The 15,270-nt window shown below is 39.4% G+C and overlaps 1 pseudogene; it reads left to right on the top strand.

Annotated features, from left to right (window-relative positions):
- The first annotated feature begins 4,124 nt into the window (after positions 1-4,124).
- Positions 4,125-4,675, top strand: LOC123808853 (annotated as a pseudogene).
- The last annotated feature ends 10,595 nt before the right edge of the window (positions 4,676-15,270 follow it).

Here is a 15,270-nt window from a genome sequence, read left to right on the forward strand (position 1 = left end):
CCCAGCCCCGGTGAACACCTAAGGCTCCACCCCCCCACCGTAACAAGAGCGACCAGACGGGGGTGGGGGGGAAGGAGAGACAGGGAGAGACATGTTTCCAACAGAACAGATCAGTCCCCCAGGACTCATCCTTTTGAGTGACCAAGAAATAGCCAATCTATCAGATGCACAGTTCAAAACACTGGTGATCAGAAAGCTCATGGAATTGGTTGATTTTGGGCGCAAATTAGATGAAAAGATGCACGTTACCATAAAAGAGATGCAGGAAGATACACGGAGGAGAGCCAAGAGTAAAAGGAAGGAAACTTAGTCTCAAAACAATACAGTGGACCAGAATAGAATCAACCAAGCAGGAAAGCATGATGAAATAAGAATTCAAAAAAATGAGGAGAAGCTTAAGAGCATCCAGGACATCTTTAGACGTTCCAACATCCGAATTATAGAAGTACCAGAAGGGGAAGGGGAAAAGCAACACATTGAGCACGTATTTGAACAAATAATAAAGGAGAACTTCCCCATTCTGGCAAAGGAAGTAGTCTTCCAAGAAATCCAAGAAGCTCAGAGAGCCCCAAAGAAGTTGGACCCAAGAAGAAACACACCAAGGCACATCATAATTACATTAGCCAAGGTAAAAACGAAGGGGAGAATCCTAGAAGCAGCAAGAGATAAAGGGACAGTAACCTACAAAGGAGTTCTCCTCAGACTGTCAGCTGACTTCTCAAAAGAGACCTTACAGGCAAGAAGGGGCTGGAAAGAAACATTCCAAGTCATGAAAGACAAGGACCTACATCCCAGATTGCTCTATCCAGCAAAGCTTTCATTTAGAATGGAAGGGCAGATAAAGTGCTTCTCAGATAAGGTCAAGTTAATGGAATTCATCATCACCAAGCCCTTACTTTATGAAATGCTAAAGGGACTTATCTAAGAAAAGAAGATAAAGAAAAAACATGTATAGTAAAAGGACAGCAAACTCACAATTATTAACAACCATACCTAAAGCAAAACCAAAAGAAACTAAGTAAACAACTAGAACAGGAACAGAACCACAGAAATAGAGATCACACGGAGGGTTAGCAACAGGGGGGTGGGAGGAGGAGAGAGGGGGAAAAGGTATAGAGAATAAGTAGCATAGAATGTAGGTTGAAAATAGATAGGGGGAGAGCAAGAATAGTACGGGAAATGTAGAAGCTAAAGAACTCATAAGTATGACACATGGACATGAACTAAAGGGGGGGGAATGTGGGTGGGAGAGGGTGTACAGGGTGGAGGGGAGAGAAGAGGGAAATGGGACAACTGTAATAGCATAATCAATAAAATATATTAAAAAAAAGAATAACAAGGAGATCAGACATCAGGTTGGCAGCTTATTCTAAAATGGTGACAAAAAGAATGTTCTTTGTACTGTACACTTGCAACTTTTGTGATTGTATCAAATTTTTAAAAAACTATTAAAATTAGGATTATCAAAAAGTTTGTTTTTTTTCATAGATGGCTCTAGTAGTGCTTAGTTGTCTTTAACTTCATTCAAAATAATTTTGTTAGACTGCATTGTGACAGCTGTCATATCAGTGTGCATTAAAAAACACCAAATTTGGGGAATTTTTCTGTAGCCATTTCAATATTGAAGAAGGAAGAAAATAAGTAACATTTTTGACATATTATACTTTATTACTTCAAGAAAGGTAAAAAAGCAACTGAAACATACAAAAAAGATTTGTGCAGTATATGGAGAAGGCACTGTGACTGATTGAATGTGTCAAAAATGGTTTGCAAACTTTGTGCTGGAGATTTCTTACTGGATATTGCTCCATGGTTGGGTAGACCAGTTGAAGTTGATAGTGATCAAATGGATATATCAGTTGAGAACAATCAACGTTATGCATACAAGCAAAATGAAACACCACCAACCACACCAAAGGCCAGTCTTCCATGAAGGTGATGTGGTGTGTATAGGGCAGGGGTATCAAACTCACTTTCACTGGGGGCCACATCAGCCTTGAGGTTGCCTTCAAAGGGCCAAATGTAATTTTAGGACTGTGTAAATGTAACTACTCCTTAACAGTTAAGCTAGAACTTGGTGCTGCTGCCAGGTAGAAACAAGGTGGGGTGCTGGATTTGGCCCACGGGCTTTGTGTTTGCAACCTGTGATATAGGGGAATTGAAAGGGAGTCCTATTACAAGCTCCTTCTGGAAAACCAGACAATTAATTCCAACAAGTATTGCTCCCAATTAGACCAACTGAAAGCGGCACTCTGTGAAAAGCATCCGGAATTACTCAACAGAAACCGCATAATCTTCCATCCTGATAACACAAGACAGCATGTCTCGCTGATGACCAGGCAAAAACTGTTAGAGCTTGGCTGGGATTCTGATTCATTTGCCATATTCACCAGACATTGCACCTTTGGATTTCCACTTATTTTGGTCTTTACAAAATTCTGTTAATGGGGAACATTTCAATTCCCTGGGAAACTGCACAAAGCACCTGGAACAGTTCTTTGCTCAAAAAGATAAAAAGTTTGGGAAGATGGAATTATAAAGTTGCCTGAAAGGTGGCAGAAGGAAGTGGAATGAAAGGGTGAATACATTGTTTAATAAAGTTATTAGTGAAGATGAAAAATGTGTCTTCTATTTTCACTTAAAGACTGAGTGAACTTTTTGGCTGACCCACTATATTTACACACACACACACACAAGACAATACTGTATGAAGTGTTGGTGAGGCAGTGGAACAGCTGTCCCATACTGTTAGTAGATGGTAAATGGTAAACCACTTTGAAAAAAATGTGTTTCTTCTAAAAATTTTTTTAATTGTATTTTTTCCATTACCATTTATCTCCCTTATAACCCCTTCCTCCCACCCCTGCAGCCACCACACTGTTGTCCATGTCTGAGTCCTTTCTCCTTGTGTGTTTGTTTCTTACAGAATTAAAGTTACACGTAACCCATGACCCGACAATTTCACTCATGGAAATGTCCACCAAAGGGATTGTACCAGAATGTTCTTAGCAGATTTATTTGACATAGTCCCAAACTAGAAAGAACACAAATGTTCATCAGTAAGTGAATGGATAAATAAATTTCATTTATCCATACAATGGAATACTATTAAGCAATAAATAGGAACAAACAGCTAAGACACAGGACAACATGTATGAATCTCAAAAGAGCTGAGTTAAAGAAGCCAGACACAATTTATATTTATGATTCCATTTATATTAAGTACAATGACAGTCAAAGCTAAACTATAGAGATTGATTTAGAACAGCTCTTGCTTTGGAGGAATGGAGATTGACTGGAAAGGGGACAGAGGGAACTTTCTGGGTACAGAAATGTTTTATATCTTGATCAGGTGGTGGTTATATAAGTGCATATATTTGTTAAAACTCTCAAACTATACACTTAGGATCTATGCATATTATTTTGGTAAACTATACCTCAATTTAAAAAGCTTTAGCCCTGGCTGGGTGGCTCAGTTGATTGGAGCACTGTCCCGTACACCAAAAGGTTGCAGCTTCAACTCCTGGTCAGGGCATGTACCTAGGTTGCCAGTTCAACCCCCAGTCAGGGAGCATATGGAAGGCAATGGAGCCATGTTTCTCTGTCACATTTCTCTCTCTCTCTCTCTCTCTCCCCCCCCCCTCCTCCTCATCCTCCTCTCCCTCCTCCTCCTCCCTCCCTGCGTTCCTTTCTCTAAAAATCAATAAATATCCTCAGGTGGAATTAAAAAAAATTTTTTTAAGCCTAGGCCTCTGTGGATAAGTTGGTTGGAGCATCATCCAGCAAACCGAAAGGTTGTAGGTCCAATTCCCAGTCAGGGCACATGTCTAGGTTGCGGGTTCATTCCCCAATCAGCGTGCATGCTAGAGGCAACAGATGGATGTTTCTCTCTCCCTCTCTTCCTCACTCTCTCAAACCAATGAGCACATCCTCAGGTGATATACTAATTCACTAAATTACCATAATTTAGTGAATTAAATATTCACTAAATCAGCAGTGGTTCTCTCTAGGGGGTAAATTCTTTCACTTTTAAAAATATTATGCATTTTTCAGGTGTTTGAACATTTTTCAACAAGCATATCTTAATTATTAAAAAGAGCCACATTTGGTTCTCTATTGACAAGATGGTGCTTAACCTAGCAGAACAGCATCTCAGACATGTCGAAAAAGATGTTTTGATCCTTAAAATAATGCAACAAAAGGCCCAAGAGAGATGTTCTGAACAAATGCAAGATTTTAGGAAATGTGCCCTGATCGGTGTGGATCAGATGGTTGGCCGTCATCCTGTAGAGGAACAGGTGGCCAGTTTGATTCCCAGCTAGGGCGCAAGCTGGAGTTGTGGGCTCCGTCCCCAGTAGGGGCGTGGTCAAGAAGCAGTGGATTGATGTTTCTCACATCAATGTTTCTCTCCCATTCTTTACCCTTCCCTTCCTCTAAAAATAAATAAATAAAATCTTTTTAAAAAGTGATTTTACCAAATGTTGCAAGGAGTCTGGAATCCTTAAGGTAGTAAAGCATTAAAAAGAGAATTCTGCATTGAAAGAATGTCTAATGGCTTACTATAAGGAGACTGCCTTTTATGAAGGATGCAAAATGGAATACGTGAAGGAAAGAATTCAGAAAAACTGGAATTCCTACCAAGAAATGGTTACAGAAGCTTCTGATAAACATGTAGGCACAAACTCAGATGATACTTAGTAATTCTATTCATGGAAATCACAATTACCTAAAGTAATGGACTCAAGGAAGTGTGTTTCCTTTATCCTAAATTATGGAAATTTAATTATATCTGAAATAAAGACTTGTTAAAATAAAATAAAATAGCCACATTTAGGATCTAAAAGTATAATTACACAAACATGGGATTTGTCCAAAGGATGTTCAAGAAACTAGTTATTTCAGGAGAAAATTAAGTTAGAGCTCCTCCTTTTAATATATACCCCCCAAAAAAGTTCAGATAGGTGAAAGAGTTAATGTATAAAATCAAGCCATAAATATTACAAAACAGAAGTTAATATTTATCTGATTTCTGAATGGTAAGTAAACTTTTTAATACTAAAAACGTTAGGAATCTAAAGGAATAGATTTTTGCTGCATAAAAATATTAAGATATATAAAATATAAAATTAAATGTAATAGAATATTGGGAGTATTTATAAAAACACAGTATTTGGCACACTTATAGGCAAAGTATGTGAATTCTAGGAAGAAAGGAAGAGTGGAGGGAAGGGGGAGAGAGAAAAAAAGAAGGAAAGATAGAGGGGAAGGGAAGGGAAGGGAGGGGAGGCAATTAGGAAGAAAGAGAGGGAACAAAAAATGGCTCATCAACAAGTCAATGAAAATTAACTTGAATTTTACCTATCAATTTAGTAAACTTTGTTACATTATAGTATTTGACCCCCCCTCACAGAGTGGCAAGATGACTTCTTAGTCACTGGTATAAATTGCTACATTTTTGGAAACCAATCTAGCAATGTGTATGAATGATCTTTAACATGCTTATATTCTTTGTATTAGAAAAATCACTTTTCAGAATCTGTCTAAAAGAAGTAATTTTTAAAAGTCACTCCTTTTAGGATTATTCACAATAGCCAAAATAATAAAAATAACCTAAATGCCCACACGGTGAGACTAGTTTGTTAAATCATCGGGTATCTGCTTGATGGATTAGCTACCATTTAATGGTGTTTACATTGAGTTTATAACGACAAAAACTTTTTTTAATGCTTTTTAAAATGCTCATGATAAATTAAGGAATAGTAAGGCTGGGCTCCAGTTTGGCTCTGAAACAGAAATTCCCTGTTGGTGAAAAAAAGTCTTTAGACACACATTTCCACCCCCCTTCGTTGTATTTCAAGTATATTAAACATTAAATGGTACCTCTGCCCCCATACACATGTGTAGTATTCAGGATTTGTTCAGGCAAACACAAACCACTCTACGTCTTCTGGGTACAAAGGGTTTAATACAGCATTAGAGGCTTACACGGTTGTTGGAAGAGCGGATATAGCGAAGCTCAGGGCAGCTGCTGCGAAGCTACAGTGGACGCTGGAAGTCTCAGCCTAAGGCGGGTGGCTCCTGAGAGCTCGCTGGGAAGCCCCGGTGACTCTTACATCTGTGCCGCATCTGGCTATCACCACCTCTAGAGAATAATAAGTTCCCTTTTCCTCCTGCGTTCCAAATTTCCCCCAAATTCCTTCCAAGCAAACTCAACCTGGAAGAGGGGGCATTCTGGGAAATGTAGTTCCCCCGACCGCTCTGCATTGCAGAGGAGGGGTGGGAGTGATGTTGAGTGCAAAGCAGTCTCTCCAGCGCCACAAGCCAGTTCTGAGAATCAGATCCACACTTACCTGTCAGAGTCAGGCAAGTCAGGAGGCCACAGGTGTCAGGGCTGAATAGAAAAATAATCTGGTTTATAGATAATAGAGGTTATATTATAGATTTTATTATTAAAATAGTTCATTTGTCACATGTATGGCATTCCCAGCTTATTTGATCACAAATTTGCAAAGCAAAACAAAAGACAAGCTGTATGATTTAAACCAAGTTACATAACCTTTTAAAGAAAGTTTAGAAAATGCAGAATTTAAAAACTGTTCACTTGAAACCCTCATACACCAGTAGGAATGTAAAATGGTGCAGCTGCTGTGGGGAACAAGTCTGGCAGTTCCTCCAGCCTGTTTCTTATTATTTATTTATTTACTTACTTACTTATCTTCAGAGGGGAAGGGAAGGAGAGAGGGAGAGACATATCAATGTATGGTTGCCCCTCGAGCGTCCCCTGCTGGGAACTGGCCTGCAACCCAGGCATGTGCCCTGACTCAGAATCGAACTGCTAGCCTTTGATTTGCAGTCCCGCACTCAGTCCACTGAGCTACACCAGCCAGAGCTCCAGCCTCTTTCTTTTTTTAATATATTTTATTGATTATGATATTACAGTTGTCCCATTACACCCCTTCATTTCCCTCTACCCTGCACACCCTTTCCCACCCACATTCGCCCCCCCTTTAGTTCATGTCCATGTGTCATAGTTCTTTAGCTTCTACATTTCCCATAATATTCTTGCCCTCCCCCTGTCTATTTTCTACCTACCATCTATGCTACTTATTCTCTGTACCTTTTCCCCTTCTCTCCTCCTCCCACTCCCCTGTTGCTAACCCTCCGTGTGATCTCTATTTCTGTGGTTCTGTTCCTGTTCTAGTTGTTTGCTTAGTTTGTTTTTGTTTTAGGTGTGGTTGTTCCTAATTGTGAGCTGGCTGTCATTTTACTATACACATTTTTTACCTTCTTTTTCTTATCTTCTTTTTCTTAGATAAGTCCCTTTAACATTTCATAAAATAAGGGCTTGGTGATGATGAACTCCTTTAACTTGACCTTATCTGAGAAGCACTTTATCTGCCCTTCCATTCTAAATGAAAGCTTTGCTGGATAGAGCAATCTGGGATGTAGGTTCTTGCCTTTCATGACTTGGAATACTTCTTGCCAGCCCCTTCTTGCCTGTAAGGTCTCTTTTGAGAAGTCAGCTGATGTCTGATGGGAACTCCTTTGTAGGTTACTGTCTCCTTATCTCTTGCTGCTTCTAGGATTCTCTCCTTCATTTTCACCTTGGCTAATGTAATTATGATGTGCCTTGGTGTGTTCCTCCTTGGGTCCAACTTCTTTGGGACTCTCTGAGCTTCCTGGACTTCCTGGAAGTCTATTTCCTTTGCCAGAATGGGGAAGTTCTCCTTTATTATTTGTTCAAATAAGTTTTCAATTTCTGGCTCTTCCTCTTCCTCTTCTGGTACCCCTATAATTCGGGTGTTGGGTCGTTTAAAGATGTCCTGGAGGTTCCTAAGCTTCTCCTCATTTTTTAAATTCTTATTTCTCCATTCTTTCCTGTTTGGTTGATTCTTTCTTCTTTCTGGTCCACTCTATTGTTTTGAGTCCCAGTTTCCTTCCCATCACTATTGGTTCCCTGTGCATTTTCCTTCATTTCTCTTACCATAGCCTGCATTTGTTCATCTAATTTGCGACTAAAATCAACCAATTCTGTGAGCATCTTGATCACCAGTGCTTTGAACTGTGCATCTGATAGGTTGGCTATCTCTTGGTTGCTTAAAAGTACTGTTGCAGAGATTTCAAATCTGTTTGAGTCATCTTTTTTTTTTTTCCTTTGGTCTGGTCGTGCCTGTTACGTATGAGGGGCAGAGACTTAGGTGTTCACCAGGGCAGGGCACCCCAGTCGCTGGGTTGTGATGTTGTATGTGGGGGCGGGGTCATACCTCTCTGTCAGACCTCAGTCCATTCTGCCACTTCCCCTGAGCAAACTGGGCCCCTCTGGTGCCAGTTCCTGTGTGGGTGGGCTTGTGCATGTCGTGGGCCCCTCCAAGGACCTCTCCTGTGAGGCTGGGAGTCTCTCCCTGCACCTCAACCCCCACAGGTGTTTCCAGTCAGTGCCCCAGACTCTATTTCCCAGCGCTGGGATCCTGGGTTGCCTGCAGTGCCTTGCTTCACAATTCCCGCCTTGCTGGGTCTGCCAGTTGCCACCCCTAAGCTGGGGTCTGCCAGCCTCTTGCGCGCTCAGGGTCCACCTGCTCCAGTCTGGCGCGCCCTGGATGCCTTACATACCCAGTCCCAATGCCCTCTGCTCTCTGAGCTGTGACCCGAGCCCGGCTGCCCAACTCCACCCCTCCTACCAGTCTGGATGAATGGGTGTATTTTAACTTCTTGGTTGTCCGATTTCCATACAGTTCAATTTTCTGTCAGTTCTGGTTGTTATTCTGTTTCTAAATTATTTTTGTCCCTATCTTGGTTGTGCGAGAAGGCACAGTGTGTCTGCCTATGCCTCCATCTTGGCCAGAAGTCCTCCAGCCTCTTTCTTTTGGGGATGATGGAACTGCTGTAAAATTAGTGGTGATGGTTGTACAACTCCATGAACACACTAAAAACCAGTGAACTGTACACTTTTTAAAGACAGTGGTAAAAATACATAAAATTTATTATTTGAACAATGTTTTAAGTGCATGGCTCTGTGACATTAAGTACATTTACACTGTTGTGCAAGCGTCACCACTATTCATGCCCAGAACTCCTCATCTGGCAAAATTAAAGCTCCATACTCCACTGAACAATAACTCTCCATTCCCTCCTGTCTCCAGCCCTTGGCAACCCTCATTCTACTTTGTGCCTCTATGAATTTGACTATTCTAGGTGCCTCGTTTAAGTGGAGTCATACTTTGCCTTTTTGTAACTGGCTCATTTCACTGAGCATAATGTCCTCAAGGTTCATCCATGCAGCAGTATGTGACAGAATTTCCTTCCTTTTAAAGACAAAACTCCATTGTCTGTATATAGTATGTTTTGTTGATCCATTCATCTGTTGATAGACACTTAGGTTGCTTCTGCCTTTTGGCTGTTGTAAATAATGCTGCTATGAACATAAGTGTTCAAATATCTCTTCAAGACCCTGCTTTCAATACTTTCTGGTATATACCTAGGAGTGGAAATGCTGGGCCATACAGAAACCCTATTTTTATTTTTCTTGATGAGCTGCCACATTGTTTTTCATAGTGGCTGGAACATTTTACATTCCACCAGCAATGTACCTGAGTTCCAGTTTCTTCACATCCTGGCCAACACTTGTTATTTTCTGTTTAAAAAAAAATTTTTTTAATGATAGCCAACTTAATGAGTGTGAGATGGTATCTCACTGCAGGTTTTTTGTTTTTATTTTTTATAAATCACAATTTTAGTCTCTGTGCTGCTAAAGCAGGCACTCATTGTAGTTTCTGTTTGCATTTTGAATTGTTCACTCTTAAAGAGTGAATTTTATGGTATGTGAATTAGATCTCAATTTACAAGACTAATCATTGAGAGACCCTTGTAGCCCTGAGCATACCTGATGTCCAGATTTTGGCTTCTAAATATCTTTCTTCACTAAAGAGGACCTAATCTGAGGCAGTAAAATTACAAAGTGAGCCTGGGACATTTCATTGTGACAGAAAGCAAGGAATCACTTAAACAATGATGGGGACAATTTGAGCATGAAATGAATAATGCCTGTAATTGATTACAATATATTGCATAAATAACAATCCATGAATTCATGGCAATCAAAAGGAGAGAAAGAGAAAAGTGATTCTTTATAGAAGAGTGCTAGTGGACAGATGTAAAACGAATGGTAGAATTAAAAAAACCACCATTCTGCAACTCCTAGTGAAATAATTGATTCAAACAAAGATTGCTGTGCTATAGCCATTATGTGAACAATTATTAGGAAACCAAATATTCACATGGCATCATCCCCAGATCACTTATTAATCGCAAGTGAAAATATATACCTTTGCCATGAAGACATCTATCAATCTCTAAACAAGTGATCAAATTCAGCATTGCCAGTCATACAAAAACTTGATATATGTGCTTCCTAATATGATTCACTATTAAACACAGAACATCAGTGATTAAGTATTCTCATGGAAATGTGTGTCCTGAATATAATCAAGCTCCTCTACACTTGACCTTCATTTCCCAAGAATTCAGGGATAGTGGGACAAGCTAAGGATAACATGTAGGATTAGTCTATAAAGCAATTGACTTGAAATCTTCACAAAGTTAATGCCATGAAAACAAAAAAAGAAACCTATATAATTTTATTAACCAATGTCACCCCATATGTTCAATAAAAAATATTTTTTAAAAAGCAGTGGCCAAAAAGGAACTGCTGTAGATTAAAAGACACCTGAGAGACCTAATTAAACAATAACAACAAACACCACACTGTTCAGTAAGGGCCTCCTGCTGGCTGCATATAGATTTTGTAAATTGATGCTACAATGATTCGGGCACATCATTTATCACGCTTCAGTGATAATCTAAAGTATTTATTAACACTTTTTAATAAATGGAAATTTTTCTTGAAATCTTTGTCTTATTCCTTCCTCTATGGGAAAAGAAATCACAATCACATAAATGGCTGTTCTTGAAAACATGTAATATAGCATATGCTTGAGGGTATTTGTATGATTTGCCACTAAATCATGGATTTAACCTGCAGGAAAACAGAAATGTATGAAACAATATTTCATTTCACTGGGCATGCAAAGACTTGTTAATGTCAGTAACTGCAGTGTGGGCCAGTCTGTAACAATACCTCTAAACAACATGAAGCCTTTAAAATAGAAATATGCAAGGCACAAATGTAAGCCCATATCTCATTTTCTAATAGTCATGTTAAAAAATAAAAAGAAATATATTTTTACTTAAATAATATTTATTTACTTAAATATATTTATTTAACCCAATACATTCAAAACATCATCATTTTAACAAATTATCAATATAAAATTATTAAAGAAATATTTTATGTTTTTTATTTTACTCTCTTTGAAATCTGGCATATAATTTACACTTTCAGCACATTTCAGTTTGGACTGGCCACATTTTGTAGACTCAGTAGTGACTTACATGTTGGACAGAATATTAATACTGAAATACTGAGCCTAAATAAAATTTGTTTTAAGAGCTATAGATGAACAGTATAAATACAAAATTTTCAAAATTGAACTTTCCTACTACTTACTTTTGATTTGCTTTTGCACTAGAATTTTTTTCAGGAATGAAAAAAATAAGCTGAAAAAATCTACCTACCAAGTGACTACATTTTTGTACTTAGGATTAAAAAAAAACAACTGGAGATAACAGTGAGAGGTTAAAAAAATTTCCATTTTATACATATACATTCAAAATCATTGAACACTGAATTAGCTTATAATACAGTTTGCTCGCCATGAGTGTCTGAACGCAAGGGATGTAAAGGTCCCAAATCCGGCTGATTCTCCCTGTAAGCATGCCTGATAAATTTTCCTTCTAGGTTCCCACTGCCCAGACAGTAACCCAAATTCTTCTCCACTGGCACCTGGGCTGGTAGAGAAGACTCCTGTTTTCTCTGCTCCAGACGATGTTGTAGCCTTACCTGACAGATAACACCGGATCTGCCCTTTTTCATGTTCCTGCCTCACAGACACCCTTATGGATGTAACTTCGTCACTTCATTGTGTCACAGCCACCCTGGATGGAAGGTTTCTATTATCTGGCCCGACCCTGTCTTTCCACCTTGAATGCCCTCCACTTTCCCTCAGCGACACAGGCTCGGCCCTGATGTTGCACTTTCTGTCTTGTCATTTCCCGCAGCTGAGACACGCGCCCCTCCCTGCGTCTGGATAGTTAAGTCTGATTGCCTTTCCCTGACTCGTGTAGATTTCCTCTTTCAAGGAACTTTGCTGTCTCAGCTGTTGGCAGGCTACTTACACCTCCTGTGGCCTGAGTTGTCCGCTGCCTGCTGTCCACTGCCATCCACTGTCTCATGATTGTCCTCAGGTGTATCTTACTTGCTCGTGAGCCTGCGGTGCCGGATCCCGGAGGGCTACACAGTGCTGCCTCTCCGTCAGCACGCCACTTGGGGCTGATCCCGGAACAGGCACTCATGGGTGCTCACAATGCCTTCCTAAGAAGTCTCCAAATTCAGAGATATCTGGAAAGCTGAAAGACATGCATAATGCCTGTACTTGAAAAAAGTACGTGGGAGACCCATGTCACTTCTGCTCATATGTCACTGACCAAAGACAAGCTTGATGTCAGTGGGGTGGGGAAATAGACTCCTTCTAGAAGAATTCCTGCAAGTTGCAGGGCAAGAGGTGAGGGGACCTGAGTATATACAGTTCTTATCCAGGAAAGAGGGATAAAATAATTGAGACCAATAATATATTACTATAGTATTCTCAAACAACAAAGACATTTTTCTACTTAATCACAACACATCGTCACCTCTAACAAAATAAACAATAACTCCTTAGTATCATCTAATACCCATTCTACATTTAAAATTTTCCAATTAACCTGAAGCTATCTATATTTAAAATCTAATTTATTCAAACCAGAATCCATCCAAGGACCAATGTTACACAACATAGTTATGCATCTTTAACTCTTTTAAGATCTAGGACAGTCAGGAGTCTCCATGTCTTCTTTTTTTTAAAGATTTTACTTATTTTTACTTTTAGAGAGAGAGGAAGAGAGGGAGAAAGAGAGGGAGAGAAACATCAATCAGTTGCCTTTCGACCTCAACCTGACTCGGGGACCAAACCCAAAACCCAGGCATGTGTCCTGACTAGGAATCCAATTGTTGATCTTTCGCTTTGCAGAATGACACCCAGCCAACTGAACCACACCGGTCAGGGCAGGGCCCTTCATATTTTCATTATGACACATTTTTTCAAGAGACTAGGGCAGGCATCTTGCAGTATGTTCTACCTTCTGGATTCGTTTGGTTGACTCCTTATGGTGTCAGTGTAACCTGCTCCTCCATCCCCAGATTTCTCATAAAATGAAAATTAGATCCAAATAATCAGTTAAACTCAGGTTAAACATTTTTGGCAAGAATATTAATAGGTAATACTGTGTTTCCCATGTTACATTGCACCAGGAGGCATCTGACGTCTTGTTATCTTACCATGCAGGATGATAAGTTTTTTCCCTCTCTTAATTATCACACCTGTGGTGTGAAGCTCAGGAACTGTGTGAATACACTGTTCCCCACCACCCTTTCATTCAAAGGCTTTGGTATCCATTGATGAGCCTGCCTGAATGAATTATTTTTTCAGTTGTAGTAAAATGATAACCTTAATCATTACTTTTATGTTTGTTAGTAGCATTCTTGTATAAAGAAGGACTTTCTTCATCATCATATCTAGTATATTTATGGGGTAGCTATTAGATTGAAAAACAAAACTCTTAAAATTTTATACATTGAGTTTTTAATCATACTTTTAAAAATTAATATTATATTATGAACATTTTTCTACGTATTTTTGAAAATAGTTTTGATGGCAGCATAAAATACATTATGGTGATGAATGACTATAGTGAGTATTTTTTTATTGTTGTTCTATTACAGTTGCATCAATTTTCCCCTGTTGCTCTCCCCTGCCCCCCACCCCCACCCCCACAGTCAATTCCCACCCTGTTGTCTATATTCCTGGTTCATTTATACCTATTCCTTGACTAGGCCCTTCCCCTTCTTTTCCCCCTTCCCCCCTTGCTCCTTGCCGCCTGATTACTATCAGTCTGTTTGTTGTTTCCATGCCTCTGGTTCTATTTTGCTCATTTGGTTTTTTTGTTCATTATATTCCTCTTATAGGTGAGATCATATGGCATTTGTCATTCACCACCTGGCTTATTTCACTTAGCATAATACCCTCCAGTTCCATCCATGTTGTCTTGAAGGTTAAGAGTTCTTTCTTTCTGCTGTGTAGTATTTCATTGTGTAAATGTACCATAGTTTTTGATCCATTCATTTCTGATGAACACTTACGCTGTTTCCAGCACTTGGCAATTGCAAATAATGCTGTTATGAACATAGAGGTGCATAGGTCCTTTTGAATAGATGTTTCAGGGTTCTTAGGGTGTAATCCCAGCAGTGGGATTACTGGGTCAAAAGGCAGTTCCTTATTTAGTTTTTTGAGGAAATTCCATACTGTTTTCCACAGTGGATGCACCAGTCTGTAGTCCCACCAACAGTGCACTAGGGTTTCTTTTCTCCACATCCTCGCCAGCACTTGTTTGTGGATTTGTTAATGATGATGGCCATTCTGACAAGTGTGAGGTGGTATCTCATTGTGGTTTTAATTTGCATCTCTCTGATGGCTAGCGATGTTGAGCATCCTTTCATAAATGTGCCCTCTGTATGTCCTCTTTGGAGAAGTGTCTGTTCAGGTCCTTTGCCCATTTTTTAATTGGGTTATTTGTCTATCTGGAGTGGAGTCATATGAATTCTTCATATATTTTGGAGATCAAACCCTTGTCTGAAGTATCATTGGCAAATATGTTTTCCCCTATGGTTAGTTCCCTTTTCATTTTAATGATGTTTTCTTTAGCCATACAGAAGCTTTTTAATTTGATGTAGTCCCATTTATTTATTCCTGCATTTATTTCCCTTGGCCTAGAGGTTATATCAATGAAAATATTGCTGTGTGGGATATCTGAAATTTTATTACCTATGCTTTTCTCTAGGACTTTTATGGTGTCACCACTTATGTTTAAGTCTTTTATCCTTTTTGAGTTTATTTTGGTGTATGGTGTAAGTTGGTCTAGTTTCATTCTTTGGCATTTACCATTCCAGTTCTCCCTACACCACTCCAGTTCTCTCCAACCAACTGAATCACCTGGCCGGGCTCTGGAACACCTTCTTCTTGCTGGGACTCAGGTCAAACTATCCAAATGTTCCCACTT

Source organism: Phyllostomus hastatus, unplaced genomic scaffold, assembly GCF_019186645.2.
Source record: "Phyllostomus hastatus isolate PE091 unplaced genomic scaffold, TTU_PhHast_1.1 phas_scaffold_501, whole genome shotgun sequence".
Classification (NCBI taxonomy): domain Eukaryota; kingdom Metazoa; phylum Chordata; class Mammalia; order Chiroptera; family Phyllostomidae; genus Phyllostomus; species Phyllostomus hastatus.